Here is a 21553-nt window from a genome sequence, read left to right as displayed (position 1 = left end):
CTGGGGAGTGAACCAGCGGATGGAAGACCTCTCTCTCTCTCTGCTTCTCCTTCTCTCTGTGTAACTGTTTCAAATAAATAAATAAATCTTTAAAAATGACTAATATTTAAGTAAAATGATAAGGGAGCAATACATTGTCAATTAATAATCAGGCCACAGATTCTGTAGGAATAATTGGTTAAAATGATATGTGCAAAATAAACAGGAATGTTTGGGGACAAACATTGTGGGATGAAAGCATAAATGACTCACACCTGTGGAACATCATGCTAATATTTGTTTACTCAACAAGTTGGAGAAGGCCTTTTTATTTTTTCTTTTTTTGCTTCCATCTGTATGTCTCCTTTAAAGAACCTACACCTTAGAATAATCATTGTTGAATATTTAATAACGTGGTTTTAATTTGGAATAGGAAGATACACTTTTAAAGATTTATTTATTTGAAAGGCAGAGTTACAAAGAGGCAGAGTGAGAGAGATACAGAGGTCTTCCATCCTTTGGTTCACTCTTCAGATGGCTGCAACATCTGTAGCTGTGCTGATCTGAAGCCAGGAGCTAGGGGCTTCTGGGTCTCCCACATGGGAGATCTAAATAAATCTGTCGTTCTTTTACAGAAAGCTTCTTTTAGGTATTTTCTTATGGGGAGGAAAATCTAACAAAATGCTGCCTATCTCTTTTCTCCACATGCTACTACATTTCTACCAGAATACAAATATGACAAAATTTCACACACATATAACAAACGTACATATGCTTTACCAGAAACAAATACTGTTCATCACCAAAGGACAGTAAGATCTTAAGTTTCAAGTTATCCCTAAAAATAATTTTTATTATAATAATCAATAGAGAGTTGAAGGTGATCAACAAGTACATGGACATAGAAATAAGAACTAGGTATCAGGAAAAGAATCACTCCAATTCAGACAATATTATCATTTGAAAATGTAGCAGAATATGCATAACAAGAACAAAAAATAGAGTTCAAACTTGAAAATAAAAGGAGAGCTATAATAATTTATATAGAATATTTGAAAAATAAATAAAAAATAAATTAAGCATAAATGTTTAGAGCTCAATATGGGGGTCTGTTAGTAAATTGACCACAATACAAATATGGCAACTGGGAAGACAGATTAGAAAAATTATTCAAAATATAGAACAGAGAGGTTGAAAAAGGAAAATAAGGTGTGTTAATCATGGTTTCATTATTCTTCAATAAACTAAGTTTTCATGTGGTTTTATGAAAAATTTGGTAGCATTTCAGAAAGTGAAAAGTTTATGGGAGTGGGCATTTGCCATTGTGGTTAGGGCATTCCTTGAGACACTTACATTCTGTATCAGAAGACCTGGGTTTTGACTCTGCTCCCAATTTCAATTTTCTGCTAGAACCTGAGAGGCAACATTGATGACCCAGGTAGGTGGGTCCCTGCACCCATATGATAGAGTTCCCAGATCCTGGCTTGGGCCTGACACAGGACCTACCATGTGGGCATTTGGGCATCATGGGAATCTATCTCTCCCCACCCCTGCCTTGCAAATAAATTTAAAATACAATTGTAGTAAATTTATGTAGGTGTTGAGGTCCTTGGCCCATCTCTTAAGTGGGTTGTTTGTTTTGTTGTTGTGGTGTTTCTTGTTCTCTTTGTAGATTCTGGTTATCAACCCTTTATCTGTTGCATAGTTTGCAAATGTTTTTTTCCCATTCCGTCAGTTACCTCTTCACTTTCCAGACTGTTTCTTTTGAAGTACAGAAACTTCTCAATTTGATGCAATCCCAAATGTTAATTTTGGCTTTGACTGCCTGTGCTTCTGCGGTATTTTCCAAGAAGTCTTTGCCTGTACCTATATCTTGCAGGGTCTCTCCAATGCTTTCTAATAATTTGATGGTTTCGGGTCATAGATTTAAGTCTTTAATCCATGTTGAGTGAATTTTTGTGTAAGGTGAAAGGTAGGGGTCTTGCTTCAAGCTTCTGCACGTGGAAATCCAATTTTCCCAGCACCATTTATTGAATAGACTGTCCTTATTCCAGGGATTGGTTTTGGATCTTTGATCAAATATAAGTTGGCTGTAGATGTTTAGATTGATTTCTAGTGTTTCTATTCTGTTCCATTGGTCTATCCATCTGTTTCTGTACCAGTCCCATGCTGTTTTGATAACAACTGCCCTGTAGTATGTCCTGAAATCTGGTATTGTGATGCCTCCGGCTTTGTTTCTGTTGTACAGAATTGCTTTGGCTATTCGAGGTCTTCTGTGTCCCCATATGAATTTCAGCATCATTTTTTCCAGATCTGAAAAGAATGTCTTCTGTATCTTGATTGGTATTGCATTGAATGTATAAATTGCCTTTGGGAGAATAGACATTTTGATGATATTGATTCTTCCAATCCATGAGCATGGAAGATTTTTCCATTTTTTGGTATCCTCTTCTATTTTTTTCTTTAAGGTTTTGTAATTTTCATCGTAGAGATCTTTAACGTCCTTGGTTAAGTTTATTCCAAGGTATTTGATTGTTTTTGTAGCTATTGTGAATGGGATTGATCTTAGAAGTTCTTCCTCAGCCGTGGCATTGCCTGTGTATACAAAGGCTGTTGATTTTTGTGCATTGATTTTATATCCTGCTACTTTGGCAAACCCTTCTATGAGTTCCAATAGTCTCTTAGTAGAGTACTTTGGATCCCCTAAACAAAGAATCATATCATCTGCAAAGAGGGATAGTTTGAGTTCTTCCTTCCCAAATTGTATCCCTTTAATTTTTCTAAAAAGGAAATCCAAATGGCTAACAGACACATGAAAAAATGTTCAAGATCACTAGCAATCAGAGAAATGCAAATCAAAACCACAATGAGGTTTCACCTCACCCCGGTGAGAATGGCTCACATTCAGAAATCTACCAACAATAGATGCTGGAGAGGATGTGGGGAAAAAGAGACACTAACCCACTGTTGCTGGGAATGCAAACTGGTTAAGCCACTATGGAAGTCAGTCTGGAGATTCCTCAGAAACCTGAACATAACCCTACCATACAACCCAGCCATCCCACTTTAATTTGGCAAACAAAAAAGCCATCTGCACATTAATGTTTATTGCAGCTCAATTCACAATAGCTAAGACCTGGAACCAACACAAATGCCCATCAACAGTAGACTGGATAAAGAAATTATGGGACATGTACTCCATACAATATTATACAGCAGTAAAAACAATGAAACCCGGTCATTTGCAACAAGATGGAGGAATCTGGAAAACATCATGCTGAGTGAATTAAGCCAGTCCCAAAGAGACAAATATCATTTGTTTTCCCTGATCGGTGACAACTGAGCACCAAAGGGGAAACCTGTTGAAGTGAAATGGACACTCTAAGAAACAATGACCTGATCAGCTCTTGTCCTGACTCTTGATGTACAATGTAATACTTTTTCCTTTTTAGTATTTTGTTGTTGTTGTTGTTGTTGTTCTAGTACTAGTGGTTGAACTCTGTAATTAACACACAATTATTCTTAGGTGTTTAAAATTTAACTGAAAAGTGATACCTGTTAAATATAAGAGTGGGAAAAAGAGAGGCAGGAGATGTACAATTTGGGACATGCTCAATCGGACTTGCCCCAAATGGTGGAGTTAGAAATGTGCCAGGGGATTCCAATACAATCCCATCAAGGTGGCAATTACCAATGCCATCTCACTAGTCCAAGTGATCAATTTCAGTTCACAATTTATCACTCTGATAGGTCTAAGAGTCAAAGGGATCACACAAACAAGACAAGTGTCTGCTAATACTAACTGATAGAATCAAAAAGGGAGAGAAGGATCCAACATGGGAAGTAGGATACATGGCAGACTCATAGAATGGCAGATGTCCTAAACAGCACTCTGGCCTCAGAATCAGCCCTTAAGATGTTCGGATCTGGCTGAAGAGCCCATGAGAGTATTGTAGGCATGGAAAACCAAGACACCCTGGAAAAGAAAAAAAAGAAGAAGACCTAAATGAAAGATCTCTGTGAGTGAGATCCCAGTGGAAAGAACGGGGACATCAAAGATGGAAGTACCTTTCTCTGAAGGGAGGAGAGAACTTCCACTTTGACTATGACCCTGTCGGAATAAGATCAAAGTTGACAAACCCTAGAGGCTCCCATAGCCTTGGCAACTCATGACTAGAGTCTAGGGAGATTACTGACGCCATAAACAAGAGTGTCAAATTGTTAAGTCAACAACAGGAGTCACTGTGTACTTACATCTCGTGTGGAATCTGTCCTTAATGTGTTGTCTAATGTGAAGTGATGCTATAACTAGTACTGAAACAGTATTTTTACACTTTGTGTTTCTGCGTGGGTGCAAACTGATGAAATCTTTACTTAGTATATACAGAGTCGATCTTCTGTATATAAAGATAATTGAAAAAAAAACAACCTGGTGTTAAATTGGAAATTGCATAGAAAATTAATTAATTTTTAAAAAATATCATGTAGGATCTCTGTCTTTAATGTGTTGTACACTGTTATTTAATGCTATAACTAGTGCTCCAACAGTATTTTTTCACTTTGTGTTGCTATGTGGGTGCAAACTGTTGAAATCTTTACTTAATATATACTAAACTGATCCTCTGTATATAAAGAGAATTGAAAATGAATCTTGATGTGAATGGAAGGGGAGAGGGAGTGGGAAAGGGAGGGTTGCGGGTGGGAGGGAAGTTATGGGGGGGAAGCCATTGTAATCCATGAACTGTACTTTGGAAATTCATATTCATTAAATAAAAGTTTGAAAAAATTAAAAAATTAAAAAATTTAAAAAATGTAGGTGTTAATATACCCCAAAATTAAATTAATAAAAGAAATGGCTAGTATATATTTGCATTTTCTGAGTGATAAAATAATCACATTTGCCCAATGTCAGAAGCAAATTGCAGGAAAATTAGCTTAGAAGAAAAGTTGTGACTCCTATTCTAGAAAAAGAAAAGGATTAGACCTAGAATCAGCACAGCAATGCTTACAATTTTTTTTTTAATTTATTTGACAAGTAGAGTTACAGACAGTGAGAGGGAGAGACAGAGAAAGGTCTTCCTTCTGTTGGTTCACCCCCCAAATGGCTGCTAAGGCCGAAGCTATGCCTATCCAAAGCCAGGAGCTAGGTGCCTCTTCCTGGTCTCCCATGCGGGTGCAGGGGCCCAAGCACTTGGGCCATCCTCTACTGTCCTCCAGGGCAACAGCAGAGAGCTAGACTGGAAGAGGAGCAACCGGGACTCGAACCTGGCACCTATATTGGATGCCAGCACTGCAGGCGGAGGATTAACCCAGTGAGTCATGGCACCGGCCCCAACTTACAAAATTTTTTAAAATTAACATTTACACAATTAAATTTGTTTAAGTTCTAATATCTCCTTAGTATTAGAGCTAAGAAAGAAAGAAATGCATTACATTATATCTCAATGTTTGTTTATAAAGTGTTTAAAATATTTTTAATAAAGATATAAAGAGTCAAATATTTGCAATGCCTCAGATTATAAGTGTAGATTATACAAACAAGATAGTCACATTGTAATAAAATATCTTATTCCATATTCCATGAGAACAATGATTTTTTTAAAAAAAAACTAGAACCTACACTTTTTGGACATCTAGTACTACAGTTACTTTAACATTGAGATTTTCTGAAGATTTGCATATGCCATTTTTTAGGGATTTCAAAGTTAAAGACAAATTTTTAAATTGTGATTATTTTGTTTTTAAATAAAGGAATTAAGATAACCAATTTGTTCTACTTTTTTTTTTTTTTGGCAGCTCATCCAGAATCCAGATGTCAAGATCAAACTCAGGATCCAGTCTTTAATAAGTCCTGCCGTTCAGACTCTTGATATGGATTTGCCATCTCTTAGAGAAAATTCACATTTTCCAGTACTGTCAAACCACTCTTAGATCGTGGAATGAATATTTTACAACAGATAAATCATTTGAGAAAGCCATGCTATCCAACCAACATGTACCAGTGAAATCACACCATCTGTTCCAATCCACTAATGGGAGTTATTTGCCCTAGAGAAATATAAGACAGGCCATCTTTACAAATCCTACTTATAGTAGTTCTGAGCTATATAAAAACACCCAGGATTCCTAGACGTAGGGACAGCACTGCTGATAGCTGATGACAAGCAATTATGTGGGTTACCCCAACCTATGCTGTGACCTGTCATTATGACATCTTAGGAGATGAAGGACTCATGTATGTCACCTGACTGTGGAATGCTGGAGTTCAAGTGATCCCTAACCACATAGAAGAGACATTTCATGGGATAATTTATTTCCCAATACTTAGTCTCCGTTATAGATCAGTAAGTCAGTTTATTAGCTAGCTATATGGAAATCTGTAATAAAAGTTTAATCATTTGGTATTAGAAACATGCAAGCCTCAGTATGCCAAGATAAAGAATGACTCAGTTAATGTTAATAATGGGTTTTTGCTGGGGCTGGCACTGTGGCATAAGTGGGTGAAGCCTCAGTCTGTGGTGCTGGCATCCCATATGGGCGCGGGTTTGAGGCTTGGCTGCTCTACTTCCAATCCAGCTCTCTAATATGGCCTGGGAAAGCAGTGGAAGATGGCTCAAGTCCTTAGTCCCCTGTGCCCATGGGGAGACTTTGAAGAAGCTCCAGGCTCCTAGTTTTGGATCAACACTGGGGGAGTGAACCAGAGGATGGAAGATCTCTCTCTTTCTCTCCCCACCTCCTTCTCTGCCTCTCTGTAACTCTGCCTTCAAATAAATAAATCTTTAAAAAATCTCTCTCTCTGCCTTTCAAAAAAAATAAACAAATCTTTTAAAAATGGGATTTTGTCAACAATTATCTCCATAAATTCATGCATACATAACAGTTGTTATTGTCAATGGGTGCTCTTCATATATTAGTGATACTTTATGCATCCCAAAAATAACATTTAATATTTTTTAGTCTGCATCCTTGAGATTGTCAAGAAGTCACAAAAGGTTCAATACTAGTGCTCCCATGAGAAGCACAATTAAAAATATTTTTATAACTATGTGTGTATAGAAATAGGGACGCACAGAGAGTTCTTCCATCCACTGGTTCATTCCTGGTTGCATAATTCTGAAACCAGGAGTCTAGAACTCAATCCATTTCTCCTATAAGGTGACAAGGATCCAACTACTTGAGCAATTATATACTGCATTTCCAGGGTATATGTTAACAGAAGGCTGGATTGGAAGAGGAGCCAGGATCCAAGCCAGGTAATCGGTTATGAGATGTAGGCATCCCAAGTGGCATCTTAACTGCTGCATCAAAGGTCCACAACCTAAACATCTGTTGTATGAGTATTTTTGAACAATCACAAATGCAGGAACTTGACAAGATGATGATGAGGAATGTGCAGGTAGATTACACTTCAAATACTGTGGCAACTCTGGTTAAGAAATGATGCAAATTCATGATACTAATGCTTCCAGATGAAGAATTTTTTAAGGTATAAAAACATTTTAAAGCATGAAATTTAGACATTGCAAATTGAGCAGACTGGTTAGTTTTATATTTTATGAGGTTATCTTCTATTCAGAAATATGAAGAATCACTCATAAAAGTAGACAGTAAACAGGCTAACTGCTAAAATCCTAAGGGCAAACTTCTCAGGCCTGCTTTATAGTGGTACAAAGTATAAACCTATGTAGTGATAGGGCCCTGGCTGCCTGCCAACTGATGAACTCTGAAGGCCTTCGAGATCATGACTCTTTCTCTTATAAGGCTACCTACTTAGAAAAGAAGACATAGTGCATCAAACACCAGACTCAAGGATGCCATATCTTTCTGTAAGAAAGCAGAGAAATATTGATAGTAAATTTGAAAGATGGTGGATGGCCATCAGGAGTGGAAAACTGGTTGCTGTAATTATAGGAAGACTACTCATTTTTAGTCTGTACTAAGGCTTGGTAAGTAATAATACTGTGATTAATTTATATAATCTATCTTTGGCACAGTTATGGGAATAACAGTACTTCTAAAGAGTATGTTCCACACTATCTCAGGGTATATGGATGTCCTTCATATTATTTGGAGATTTGAATCTTTGTTGGCTTGGAGTCTTTTTCAAAGACTCTATTTTCTCATCAATATTCTTTGTTTCCTGTATTTTCCATTAAATCTCCTAATTTAATATCTATCTATCTATCCACCCATCTATTTCTCAATGGCTTCCTCAAATATCAAATGCATAACTTTCAAAAGTTAATAGTTGGAAGCATAAATACTAGTTTGAACAACAATTTCTGAGTTGGTGTTAAAACTAAATCTAATAGCTCAGGCACTATTTCTCAACTTTGAATTTTTACAGATTTATGTTTTATGGGAAATGAGGCTTTGTGGGATTTTCCAAGAAAGATTATGTGAGTAAAACATACCTTAACTGTCAAGATCCATCCTTTTATTTTCTTCCATTATTTCTTCTGGTAATTTCATAATTAAAATCCTTATCAATTTTTGTACAGTTAGAATAAAGAGATAGATGATATGAAGATATGTGCTCATCAAATTCCAGTTATATTACTCATTGTCCACTTGAAGAAGTTTTCTGTGTTTTTTATACATTTTTTACACTACCTGGCAGAATCCTGAAACCATTGAAATTTTAAAATCAACTCACACTCATGGGTATATTTTATAATTTCATTATACATCTAGCTTTTTCTCATTAAATGTGTTAATATATATATAACATTTAGGCCCCTCCAATTTATAATAGACTTAAAATTTCTTTAAAAAGTATTATTCAATAAAAAATTCCATTTAGTGATTTTTGTGTTGAAACAGAGCAGAGTCAGTGATGCTACAGAGTGAGGCTAAGTCAAAGCAAAGTACTCTTGATGGACGGAAATGTGACATCTACTTTAGTATTGTAAGATAAGAAATGAGTATTTCAGTAAACACGTGCTTACTCTCTATGTAAAACATATAAATGTTAAAATTCAAAATTATAAGTTGGCTGTAGATGTTTGGATTGGTTTCTGGTGTTTCTATTCTGTTCTGTTGGTCTATCCATCTGTTTCTGTACCAGCACCATGCTGTTTTGATTAACTGCCCTGTAGTATGTCCTGAAATCTGGTATTGTGATGCCTCCGGCTTTGTTTTTGTTGAACAAGATTGCTTTAGCTATTCGAGGTCTCCTGTGTCTCCATATGAATTTCAGCATCATTTTTTTCCATATCTGAGAAGAATGTCTTTGGTATCTTGATTGGTATCTCATTGAATCTATAAATTGCTTTTGGGAGAATGGACATTTTGATATTGATTCTTCCAATCCATGAGCATGGAAGATTTTTCCATTTTTTGGTATCCTCTTCTATTTCTTTCTTTAAGATTTTGTAATTCTCATCATAGAGATCTTTAACGTCCTTGGTTAAGTTTATTCCAAGGTATTTGATTGGTTTTGTAGCTTTTGTGAATGTGATTAAACTTAGCAGATCTTTCTCAGCCAAGGAATTGCCTTGTATACAAAGGCTGTTGATTTTTGCACACTCAACATGGATTAAAGATCTAAATCTATGACCTGACACCATCAAATTATTATAGAATATCAGAGAAACCCTGCAAGATATAGGTACAGGCAAAGACTTCTTGGAAAAAACCCTGGAGGCACAGGCAGTCAAAGCCAAAATTAACATTTGGGATTGTATCAAATTGAGAAGTTTCTGTACTGCAAAAGAAACAGTCAGGAAAGTGAAGAGGCAACCAACAGAATGGGAAAAAATATTTGCAAACTATGCAACAGATAAAGGGTTAGTAACCGGAATCTACAAAGAGAACAAGAAACACAACAACAAACAAACAACCCACTTAAGAGATGGGCCAAGGACCTCAATAGACATTTTTCAAAAGAGGAAATCCAAATGGCCAACAGACACATGAAAAAATGTTCAGAATCACTAGCAATCAGGGAAATGCAAATCAAAACCACAATGAGGTTTTACCTCACCCCGGTTAGAATGGCTTACATTCAGAAATTTACCAACAACAGATGCTGGAGAGGATGTGGGGAAAAAGGGACACTAACCCACTGTTGGTGGGAATGCAAACTGGGAAAGCCACTATGGAAATCAGTTTGGAGATTCCTCAGAAACCTGAACATAACCCTACCATACAACCCAGCCATCCTACTCCTTGGAATTTACCCAAAGGAAATTAAATTGGCAAACAAAAAAGCCATCTACACCTTAATGTTTATTGCAGTTCAATTCATAGTAGCTAAGACCTGGAATCAACCTAAATGCCCATCAACAGTAGACTGGATAAAGAAATTATGGGATATGTACTCTATAGAATACTATACAGCAGTAAAAAAAATGAAATCCGGTCATTTACAAAAAAATGGAGGAATCTGGAAAATATCATGCTGAGTGAAATAAGCCTGTCCCAAAGGGACAAATATCATATGTTCTCCCTGGTCATTGACAACTTACAAAACACTAAAAAGGAAGCCTATTGAAGTGAAATGGACACTATGAGAAACAGTGATTTGATCTGCCCTTGTCCTGACTGTCGATGAACAACTTAATACTTTATCCCTTTTAGTATATTATTTTTGTTCTACTTAATACTATTGGTTGAACTCTGTAATCAACACACAATTATTCTTAGGTGTTTAAATGTAACTAAAAATGATCCCTGTTAAATATGAGTGGTAATAAGAGTGGGAGGAGATGTACAATTTGAGACATGCTCAATTGGACTTGCCCCAAATGGTAGAGTTAGAAATGTGCCAGGGGATTCTAATTCAATCCCATCAAGGTGGCATATACCAATGCCATCTCACTAGTCCAAGTGATCAATTTCAGTTCACAATTGATGATAATGAAAGGATTAAGAGTCAAAGGGATCACATAAACAAGACTAGTGTCTGCAAATACTAACTGATAGAATTAAAAAGGAGAGAACGGGATGTGAGGGCGATCTGGCTGCGACATCTGTCACTCCATTGATCGCCAGGGTTGATTCGGCTGATCTGGCTGGCTAGGCGGGTGTCCCCTTCCTCCCTCACCGCTCCATGTGCGTCCCTCCCGAAGCTGCGCGCTCGGTCAAAGGGGACGACCTTCCCCGCTAGAGGAGGACCGGTCTTCGGTCAGGGGTATACGAGTAGCTGCGCTCCCCTGCTAGAACCTCCAAACAAGCTCTCAAGGTCCATTTGTAGGAGAACGTAGGGTAGTCAAGCTTCCAAGACTCCAGACACATCCAAATGAGGCGCTGCACGTGGCAGTCTGCCTTTCTTTAAAAAAAAATAAAAAAAAAAAAAAAAAGGAGAGAACGATCCAACATGAGAAGTGGGATATACAGTAGACTGATAGAATTGCAGGTGTCCTAAACAGCACTCTGGCCTCAGAATCAGCCCTTAAGGCATTCAAATCTGGCTGAAGAGTCCATGAGAGTATTTTAGGCATGGAAAGCCAAGACACTATGGCAAAAAAAAAAAAAAAAAAAAAAAAAAGAGAGAGAGAGACCCTAGATGAAATCTCTGCATGTGAGATCCCAGTGGAAAGAATGGGCCATCAAAGAAGGAGGTACCTTTCTCTGAAGGGAGGAGAGAATTTCCACTTTGACTATGACCTTATCTAAATAAGATCTGAGTTAGCGAACTCAAAAGGCTTTCATAGCCTTGGCAACCCATGACGAGAGCCTAGGGTGATTACTGACACCATAAACAGGAGTGTCAATTGTTAAATCAACAACAGGAGTCACTGTGCACTTACTCCCCCTGTAGGATCCCTGTCCATAATGTGTTGTACAAAGTAAATTAATGCTATAACTAGTACTCAAACAGTACTTTGCACTTTGTGTTTCTGTGTGGGTGCAAACTGTTGAAATCTTTACTTAATATATACTAAATTGATCTTATATATAAAGATAATTGAAAGTAAATCTTGATGTGAATGGGATGGAGATGGGAGGGTTGTGGGTGAGAGGGAAGTTATGGGGGTGGGAATCACTAATCCAAAAGCTGTACTTTGGAAATTTATATTTATTAAATAAAAGTTTAAAAAAATAAAATTGAAAATTACTAGGCTCAGCATTTAAATTATTTACTGAAATCTTATTTTGCTAATTTCTTTGAATATTTATACAACTTAACTAAGGCAAAGCAAGCATCAGCAATTCATTAAAATTAAATGGTAGAAGATGAGCCTCTGACAATAAGACATATATAACTTGAGTACACACCTTATAGTATTACAGGTGTATGTATAGATGCTAGAAGCTGTGAATTATATATGAGTCACTTCTGATTTATGTGTTGTTTTTGTAAGAAATCTGTAATTCTAATATGTTGTAGTGTTGAATATAAGCAGATAAATGTTGTAATGCATCAAATGATAAAATCAGCATTTAAATAAATTCTTTACTAATTTTCATTTTCTCTATTTTCCAATTATATAAATTTATCAATTTCAATAGAATCTAATAAAGCTAGTTTTATATATGTAGCCATATGTATATATACATGTAGGCACATATGTATTTATATATAAGTAAACAATATGTTTAAACATAATATATATGTGGTTATAGATGTTTCAAAACATATGAGGATATATATTTGCATACCACAATATAATGTACAGTACACTACACAAAGTAATGTATGTAGTACTAACACCAAGATAATCTAATAATGATTTTAATATGTAAAATCTATTGTTTATAAGCATGTATACTTCATAAAATTTTAATGTCATTATTACATTCTTTTGAAGCTAATAATAGAGATATATATGAACGTCTGAATATTTGTCTACATCATATTATAAATGGTTTAGGAGTAAATTATCCTGAATGAAAAAAAGAAAAAAAAAGAAAGCATACCTTGCTATTTCTTTCAGTCTCCAAAAGATATTACTTGATTGTCTTATTTTTCACTTTACTTACTCACATATTTATTACATGACTGGCAATATTCCAGGAGTCTGTGAACAAATTCCCTGCCTTCTTGGATCTTACATTGTAACTTAGGCAATCTCTAATAAATTGACAAGTAAATATTATAGTGTGTTATAAAGTAGTAGATGCATTAGAATTATATATCAGCCTATTAAGACTAAAGTACTCACAACTAGATGCAAATTTTTTGATGTATAGAATTACAATAGAGAAATTTATAGATAGAAAAAAATAAGTAAGATGTAAATATGTCTCTTGGATGTTGAACTTCTATATTAATACTATTTTAAATAAGATTTGATGGAATGTTCACCTAATAATATTTTTTAAAAGAAATGACAAAAAATAATTTCTGGCCTTGATCAAATTTACTTGTGAAAGGAATAAGCAAGAGAGTGATAGGTTGAAAGAACAGTTAAGGAAGAGGAATTTATTTATTTTTATGTGGAACAAATAAGACAAGAAGATAGCCTGAAGGAATGAAGTTAATGAATAGAAATTAGCTAGAAAAGAGATGTGCTAAAAGAAAATTCAGAGCACTGGTAAAATAATTGGATATGGATAGGAGCATCGGAGATAGATACGAAAATCATCAAATATTCCTTCTAGACAAAATAAAAAGAGATGGAAGTCTCAGCTAGTTAGTTATACTTTCAGTTAACATTTTTAGTATAGTAGTATGAAAGTAAGTAGTAAAGGAAGAAATTCCACTTTTGTGTTTTAAAAAGGAGACAGTTTTATCTCACATTCCTGTTTATTCCCCCCTGTCTCATGCAGACTTCAGTGGTTCCTCTAGGTTGCTACAATTCTGTTCCTGTCTCTTTCCCATATACCTAACACCACATTGGTCAAGCCTGTGTCTTGCTATCTCCTGATGTCTATGATCTAGAACAGAGCCAAACTTATGTCACTTCCAGTAAGGCATTTGGGGAGCCTGAAGCTAGCTCCAAGAGCTTGCCCTCAAGGGCCAAGGACAAACTGTGCCAGACAAAAATAAATAAATAAATACATACATACATACATACATACATACATAAAATAAAAATAAAAGGGATGAAGAACAATCAGGTGACTCACTGGGAAACTCAAATTCCACCGAGCTGTGCATGGGTGGTTTCTTTTGGATAAGTACAGCATTAAATTTTTCTCTGTAGTATTTTGATGTGGGAATTGTGGAAAATTGTTATAAAAATAGGGTTTTTGTTAAGGAAACAACCTTCTCTTCATTTGCTCATTCTTATTTTTTTGACAGGCAGAGTGGAAAGCAGTCCATTTCTTCTAGGTTTCCCAGTTTGTTGGCATACAGCTCTTTGAGTAATTCTTGATGATTCTTTTTATTTCTGTGGTATCTGTTTTTTTGTTTGTTTGTTTGTTTTGACAGGCAGAGTGGACAGTGAGAGAGAGAGACAGAGAGAAAGGTCTTCCTTTGCCGTTGGTTCATCTCCCAGTGGCTGTTGCAGCCAGCGCACCGCGCTGATCCAAAGCCAGGAGCCAGGTGCTTCTCCTGGTCTCCCACACGGCTGCAGGGTCCAAGCACAGGGCCATCCTCCACTGCCTTCCCAGGCCACAACTGAGAGCTGGACTGGAAGAGGAGCAACTGGGACAGAATCCAGTGCCCCGATCAGGACTAGAACCCGGGGTGCCGGCGGAGGGTTAGACTATATTAGCTATGAGCATAATCACTTTGATTGTATTTACTTTCAAACTTTACCCACAATATTTAAGAATGAATGTCCTGGGTGGGTGGATCAGACTGTCTTGCTGTGCAATGATTGAAGCCACTGCCTGAAACGCCAGCATCCCCTATCTATCTCCTATCAGAGAGCCACTTTGAGTCCCAGCTGCTCTGCTTCTAATTCAGGTCCTTGCTAATGTGGCCTGGAAAGCAGCAAATAATGGTCCTAGTGGTGGGCCCCTGCCACCAATATGGTAGACTTGGATAGAATTCTAGGCTCCTAGGTTCAACCTGCCCAGACCTGGTTATTGTGGCCATTTCGGGAGTGAACCAGTAAATAGAAGATCTTTCTCTCTCTCTCTCTCTCTCTCTCTCTCTCCTCTCTCTCTCTCTGCCTCTGCCTCTTTATAACTTTGCCTTTCAAATAAATAAATAAATCTTTTTTAAAAAGTGCCTTTTTAAAAATAACTCTTAGAGGAAGCAAAATTAGGTACCAATTGCTAAGAAGATTCATAAACATATATGTGGGGGGTCTCCAAAATGTTGCTGGAAAATTTATCTTAAGAAAAAAATATGGATTTCAAAGTTTTCTCACACTAAAATTAACATGCCTTTAAATTTCTTTTTATTTTAAGTACTCTCATGTAGTTACATAAATTTAGTTTTCAGAAAATGAAGGAAAGGTTAAGAATTAGCAAAATATTAATATTACCCAAATTAAACCATCACTGTAAAGTTGAAACATAGGTATTCAATGTTTGTAAGTGATCCTTCATTAATGTAGTTATCAGCAAAACATTTAAAAGTAACAAGAATTCAAGTTTACATGATTCTTTATTTCAAAATATTTTTAAAGTTTTTTCTTCAATTTTTATTTATTTAATTAAGAAACAGAGAGACAAAGAAAGAGACAGACAGCTTCCATCCACTGGTTCACTCCCCATATGTCTGCAGTGGCTACGATTTGGCCAAGCTAAAGCCAAACAGGCAGGAATGCAAACCTCTTTTGTGGGTAACAGTAATCCAATTACTTGGGTGATTACCATTGCCTAATCCACAACAGCAGAGCCAGAAATTGAACTCAGGCACTCTGATGTGGGACACCAACATCTTAACACATCTTGAAAAATAGTAAACACCCACTCTAAAGAGGATTTTCTTCAAGTCAGAAGGCACTATCAGACATCAGCTGTATTTGATTTAAATTGTCGAACCCTCGCCAGCAAGGATCCAACGCAGTCACGACACGGTCACTGTTTCTTGGTTCTCAAGGAACTTTATTCGTGGAGACAGAAGGAAAGGGCAAGGGGAGAAGAGAAAGGAGGAGGAGGAGGGGCCCCCCCGCCCAGATCCCAATGTTCCTTTATATCCCAAGTCCCTAGGAGCATGTACTCCACAGCCAATAGTGGTTCTGTTCACGTGCAGTTTATGCTAATATGGTCCAATCTGATGGAAGGGCACATATAGCCTCAGGTCGAAAGTTCATCTGTTTCATCTAGTTCCTCCTAGTTGTTTGTGCAGAGTCCATCCTGTTTCAACTTGGTTGTTTTCATAGGACTTGTGGTGGGCACTTCCTAGAGTTGTTTTTCTCGACCGATTGCTGCAAGCTATGTAGATACAAAAATGAGGAGGTTCCCACAGGTGGCCAGCCTTCAGTTCCCTACATAAATGACAAAACACACACACACATAAAACTTAAAATAGATTTTTAAACATTTGTGTGTATAAATGCCTTGCCTTTGAATATACTCCTATTTTAAATATATTAAAGATAAATGACAACTCTGATCACAAAAGATAGATAATTTTGGTCCTATAAAAATTAAAATGGTCAATAGTAACAGGAAAAGATACTCAATATCATTAGTCAAAACTACAATGATATACTACATCACAGCCATTAGGATGACTATAATAAAAATGGATAATGAAAATATTACTGAGGGGATGAAAAAGTTGGAACTCTTTTTATACCACGGAAATTTAAAGTGATAGAGCCACAATGGAAAATATTTTGTTAGTTCCTCAATTTGCTAAACAGAGTGCTACCATACTACCCATTTAAGTATATACAGTAAATGAAAACATACACACAATAAAACTTGTCTATTGGTAGCAACATTATTTCTAAAATGTCAAAAGTGAAAACAACCCAATATCCATCAATTGATAATTGAATAAATAAAATGCTCACAAAGGTGAACAGTTAAAACCAGAAACACGTCATATGATATCATTTACTTAAAGGACAAAAATATGCAAATGAGTCCACATTGTGATGTCAAATTAGTTTCTGCTTCCAGTTGAAGAGAGGAAAGGGAAGGTTTCTGGGGTGCTGGCAATGTTTTGTTTCATGATTTTGTGTTAACTATATGACTGGGTTCAATTTGAAAATTAGCATTTCAGCATATACAATGGATTTCAAAAAGGCTATAGCAAAATAAAACTAAAATGTAAGCTTACTGTGGTGCAAAAAATGTTGACATTCATACATAATTTTTTTCATGAAATGCATTTTTCAGAAACTTTTGGAACATCTTTTGTATATCATTCTTTAATAAAAAGTAAAAATGCAAGAGAAATGAAAACCATATTTTCCTTCCACAACTACAGACTAGCACCTAAATATCATTTCCCAATTCCGTTTTTTTTTTAATTTATTATTTTTGACAGGCAGAGTGGACAGTGAGAGAGACAGAGAGAAAGGTCTTCCTTTATCCTTGGTTCACCCCCCAATGGCCGCTGCGGCCAGCGCAATGCGGCCAGCACAGCGTGCTGATCCGAAGCCAGGAGCCAGGTGTTTCCTCCTGGTCTCCCATGTGGATGCAGGGCCCAAGCACTTGGGCCATCCTCCACTGCACTCCCTGGCCACAGCAGAGAGCTGGACTGGAAGAGGGGCAACCGGGACAGAATCTGGTGCCCCGACCAGGACTAGAACCTGGTGTGTTGGCGCCGCAAGGGGGAGGATTAGCCTATTGAGCCGCAGCGCGGCCCCCAATTCAGTTTTAAGATGTCTATGATGGCTTAAAGTGGTTCTAGTGACAAGATTTTCTTGAAAAATATGGTGTTGATCCTGGAAGAGTTGTTGTTTCTGGAGACAGTGCTGGTGTGAATTTAAGTGCAGCAGTGACCCAGCAGGTAAAAGATGCTTATCATTTGTATGTTTTTTTCAAAAAAGAAATCTATTTATAAACAGATTTAATATATGCATTGAGATTTAAATTTAAATGGAAGTATAGTGATTTTGGGATATAATAAAGGTAATTTTGAAAAGAAATACCTAATGGATGAAAATGTCTGTCTCCCTGTTACGATTTTTTTTCTTAATGAGATTACGATTTTCTTGATGGATCATTGGTTTCAAATCATGTATCAGTTTGACAGTACATATAGCAAGATGATGTCAGTGAAATAGCATCCTAATCAAATGAGAAGTAATAAAGTGAGACCAGAACATAAAGATCAGAGATTCAAATGCATTCAATAATCCTCAGTTTTTTGTTGTCAGGATAATCACACCATTTTTAGAAAATCATAAGCATATTGAAAGGGTCCAAGCTTGCTAGAGTGAAGAAATAAAATGAATTCACTTTCCTTTGAATATGTATATAAAATCAGATATTTTAGTGCCATTTAATAATATAATAATAAGTGGCAATATTATCCCAGATTGTATGTAGCATGTTTTTTTTTTAATGAGTACTGCTGTTGATTATTTAAATCTAAAGTAAACAATTCTCCCCATCTGGTAGTGACATGGATGAAGAGAAGCTGCCTATGAACTGTTTGCCATATGAACTAACTATACCTACAGAAATTTAGATTTTATTAGTTGATTTTATTTATAAATGATAGATTTAAAGCAATTTTAAAACACTTCTTTTATTTGTTAAATATATTTATAATTTTTTACCTGAAGAGTGTTTTGACAATCAGTTTCTTTTGGACAACTGTATCAAGGAAAGAATGTTATTATTGGATTTTATTACAACCATAATTAAAACAACATCTTGAAACTTCCCAAAGTGAATTTATAATCATTACTGTGGTTTTATAATGTATCAGAAACAAACACTAGATTGGGCATCAGGAGGCCCGAGTTTTTTTGAGATGCACTAATTTGTATGTGTAACTTTCACTTAATTTCTTTAAGAATCCATTTCCTCTTCAAAAAAAAAAAAAATGAAACTTTCAACATTCCAGAGTTGTTTTGTGGGTTGCATGGGTACATTTATATAAAAATACTCAAAAGCTGTAATGTTCTCTATCAATAATGTCCATTTCAGTAAAATGTACACGAACATCAGTACTTGGAAAATAAGTGAGCTGCATCCTGTAATGCTATATCCTTATATAGAAATTATATACTTCTTTTACCATATATTATGCACTTGTAAAACAAATTTTAAAGATCTTTCAAAATTAAACTTTTAAACTTTCTTCTTATCATTTTTTTCCATTCTGCTGTTTGTACATCCCTCCTTGCAGACCACTGAAATTGCTAATATTACCTCATTAGGTCTATGTGTAAAAGAGTAACATTAATTAGAATGTTTTAAAATGGAAAATCTGCCCAAATCTCCTAAATGAACATGTCTATTTAGCATCAAAGTCAAGTCAGAAAAATTCATTAAGTTATTTTTCCTTTCCCTGGCAAAGGCTATTCTAGTATATCCCCAATAAACCCATACAATAACAAGAGAGAAATCTGGTCAAATTTATGCAGTTCCATTGCCATTCTTCATGGAAAATGTGGTAAACTTGTTAATTACTGCTTAGATCCTTTCACATAATCCAGGAAGAGAATGTGACAGATGGTTTTGAGTGTTAAAAGTTTGCATTAATTAAGGAACATCTTGTTTTAGGAACCCATTATGAATACTTCAAAGTCTGTTGAGATGTTTTTATTACAATTATCACTTAAGTATTTTGATATTATGAATTTATGTATAGCATGTATTATTGTAGTAAATTTGTTTTAAAATGAAAGTAGTTTGTGAATAGCATCTTAATTATTTCTCAGCTCTTAGGTGATCCAGATGTCAAGATCAAACTCAGGATCCAGTCTTTAATTTTTCCTGCCCCTCGGCTTCTTGACATAGATTCACCATCGTTTCAAGAAAATATATATGATCCGGTTCTCCCCAAATCACACACGGTCAGGTTCTGGAGAGAATGCTTTACAACCGATAAATCACTTGAGAAAGCCATGAATTCCAACTAGCTTGTTCCTGTGGAATCAAGTCATGCATTCAAGTTTGTTAACTGGAATTCCTTGCTACCTGAGAGGTTTACGAAAGTATATGCTTATAAAAGTCCAACCCATGGTAGTTCTGAGCTGGCTAAAATATATCCAGGATTCCTATATGTAAGGCTAGCCCCAGTATTGACCCATGACAATAAGTTGTGTCATCACTGTCAGTTTGATGCCATAAGGGATGATGGACTCATGTATGTCACCAGACTTCAGAATGCTGGAGTTCAAGTGATTAATAACCATGTTGAGAAAGATTCCATGGAGCTTGTTTATTTCTAGAATTTAAAGTTAGTCATAGGATGATAAATCACTATATTAATTGGCTAAAGGAAAATCTATAGTAAAAAGCATAGTATGGCATATTTTAAGATAAATTTCAAAGCATCAGAAAATCCACATGGTAGAAGTTGGTCTTCCAGACAATGATCTATATAAGATCCACACAGGGCATTATAATGGCTACTATAAATACTCACTTTTTTTTTTTCTTTCTTATTCTGGGGTATTTTATTCAATTTCCAGAGTCTATCTACTTTTTCTGACATATTTTCCTTCCATTGTCTAGTCTTACTTATTTCATATCTCATACCTCATTTTCTCATGTACTCATTTCTTGTGTGCTGACTACTTTTTACAATTGGAGAAAGATAAATGTAAGCAAATATTACTTACAGTTTGAGCAAAGTCAAGATTTAATTCAATGTACAGTTGCCATTAATTATATTGATAAACAATATTGTCTTTCACACTTACAAGCAATAAAGAAAATAAAGAAAGCATGCCAGAGTCAATTTACTGAGGTTTGTGATATTTACATTCCAAAACTTGAAACTATGTCTTGCTAAGGGAGATAGTTTTTTTTTTTACTTTAATCTTTCATGAAATAGAATGACAGCGATATGATTCAAAACAGGATTACTGCTTTGGGCCAAGGGTTGGCAGAAGTGGGGATTAAATTCTAATGATCCAGAAATTTCACTTTCAGGTATTTCTCTAAACAGGATAAAATATAAGTACATAAAAAACACTGGTGCAGTTTATATTTATTTTAACTTATATCAGCACAAAATTGTGTGTGGGGTTGGGGGAAGGCTGGGAGTGAATGTGTATTCTCCTTCTTTTCAAATTCTGACAACTGAAATCTATACTTGGTGAGGACATTGCTTCCTCTATTTTTCTTTCAACTGCAAGACCTGGAAGTGAAGTAGGTATTTGCCCTACTTCTTGCTCCTTGCAAAACATTCCCTCTTCCTCTAGTCTTACCAAGGAGTCAGCAAATCAGAGTCTGCAGGACAAGTCCAGCCAACTGCCAGTTTTTGTAGAACTCTAAGAGTAGTTTATGCATTTAAAGCATGTTGGATTAAAAGAAAGAGGAAGATGAGGAGAAGGAAGACGTGGGAGGAGACTGAGAACATACGTGACTGGCAAAGTCTCAGAGATTTATCCTATGACTCTTTATAGAAAAAGCTTACAACAGACCATATCACCACTCCCCATATTCTTTGCTGGTAACCCACATGGGTTACTTCACCTTGTGCTTCTAAAGAATTCAAATTTGAGTTTCTTGTCAGTATCTCACTAAAACATTGTTAATCCAGGTATTAATTTGGAAAATCCATTAAGCACCGTGAACTCCTAGCTATTTGGCAAACTGTCCTCTAATAATCTTGTTCATTCTTTGGATGAAACATTCTCATGCCCAT

The 21553-nt window shown here is 35.9% G+C and overlaps 1 pseudogene; it reads left to right on the top strand.

Moving 5' to 3' along the window:
* The first annotated feature begins 17174 nt into the window (after nucleotides 1-17174).
* LOC133751720 (arylacetamide deacetylase-like) lies at nucleotides 17175-20191 on the top strand (annotated as a pseudogene).
* The last annotated feature ends 1362 nt before the right edge of the window (nucleotides 20192-21553 follow it).

The sequence above is a fragment of the Lepus europaeus genome, chromosome 2, assembly GCF_033115175.1.
Source record: "Lepus europaeus isolate LE1 chromosome 2, mLepTim1.pri, whole genome shotgun sequence".
Lineage (NCBI taxonomy): Eukaryota > Metazoa > Chordata > Mammalia > Lagomorpha > Leporidae > Lepus > Lepus europaeus.
This window is presented reverse-complemented; position numbering and strand designations above follow the sequence as displayed.